Below are 1,666 nucleotides of genomic sequence, written 5' to 3'. Positions count from 1 at the left end.
GAGGTGGAGTTGGGAGTGAAAAGAGAGTCCACACCAATGGGGAGTAAGACTACAGTGAACTAGGATAGAAAGAGTCTTGTTCTGGGAATCAGCACAGGAACTTTCAAACAGCATTATAATCCTAATTCCCTGTGATTAAGTGGGCATCTTAATCACAGTGGGTGAATGTTTGATTACTGAGCCACCCTTCCAGATGAGTGGTAAGACAACATACCACAACCCATTCCCTACCCAGTCCTGGGTAGTCATCCAGGTACAGGAGGTTTATAGGACATACACCAGGAAAGAAACTCTCCATGTCAACATTTAGTTAAAACATTAAATGTAGAATAAGGACTAAATATTGAAAGCTGACACAGAGAAGCACCAAGGTACATATACAGGCATCCACCCCCCAATAGCAATATATTTTCCAGCAGAAACTCTTAAAAACAAGAGTGATATGAAATGATTCATTTCAATCTTTGAACAAAAATAACTGGCAACCTGATTACTATATTTAACTATCCTTGATAATGGAAAGAAAAATAAAGACATTCCTTGATAAACAGAAACTAGCTTGTGACCACCATGCCAACACTGCAGAAGATATTTAAAGGACTCCTACCCACAGAAAAGGAAGGTAAATACAACCAGGAAAGGATGAAAATATAAGAAATACAGGAAATATAAGAAAGAATGAATTTCACTTCATGTACTACTAGATAAGCAAATGAAGATTAGCAAAGACTAAAACTCTATAATATCAACAATAGGACAGGAAATATCATATACATTTCAATAACAACTATAAATGTTAATGGTCTCAATTTTCCAATAAAAGAAACAGACTGGGCCACCACCTCCCACCATGGCTCTGAAGAGAATCCGTAAGGAATTGAATGACCTTGCAAGGGACCCTTCAGCACGATGTTCAGCAGGTCCTGTTGGAGATGATATGTTCCATTGGCAAGCTACAATACTGGGGCCAAATGACAGTCCCTATCAGGGTGGAGTATTTTTCTTGACAATTCATTTCCCAACAGATTATCCCTTCAAACCACCTAAGGTTGCATTTACAACAAGAATTTATCATCCAAACATTAGCAGTAATGGCAACATTTGTCTTGATATTCTATGGTCACAGTGGTTTCCAGCACTAACTATTTCAAAGTTCTTTTGTCCATCTGTTCTCTGTTGTGTGATCCCAATCCAGATGATCCCTTAGTGCCTGAGATTGCTTGGATCTACAAAACAGATAGAGAAAATTGCAACAGAATAGCTCAAGAACAGACTCAGAAATATGCGAAGTAATTAAAGAAATTATTGGATAACCTCTACAAATAAAGATAGGGGAACTCTGAAAGAGAAAAAAAGGAAACAGACTGGCATTTTGGATTAAAAAACAGGACCAACCATTTGTTTCCTGTGAACAGTTCACGTCACTGGCAAAGATATATAGGGATAAAGTGAAAGGATAGGAAAAGGTATTCCAAGCAAATGGAGTACAAAAGCAAGAAATAGTAGCCATATTCATATCTGAAAAAGCAGATGTCAAACCACCATTAGTCAGAAAGGCAAAGAAGGTCACTTCATACTGATATAAGAAACAATCCATCAAGAGAAGGAAATTGCAAACATGTATGCACCAAACTTCAGAGAACCAATTTCATAAAAAAACACTACT

The 1,666-nt window shown here is 37.4% G+C and overlaps 1 pseudogene; it reads left to right on the top strand.

The window, feature by feature from the left end:
- Positions 1-840: 840 nt before the first annotated feature.
- On the top strand, positions 841-1,293 carry LOC109703245 (ubiquitin-conjugating enzyme E2 D2 pseudogene; annotated as a pseudogene).
- The last annotated feature ends 373 nt before the right edge of the window (positions 1,294-1,666 follow it).

Source organism: Castor canadensis, chromosome 11 (genome assembly GCF_047511655.1).
Source record: "Castor canadensis chromosome 11, mCasCan1.hap1v2, whole genome shotgun sequence".
In the NCBI taxonomy this organism is placed as follows: Eukaryota; Metazoa; Chordata; class Mammalia; order Rodentia; family Castoridae; genus Castor; species Castor canadensis.
This window is presented reverse-complemented; position numbering and strand designations above follow the sequence as displayed.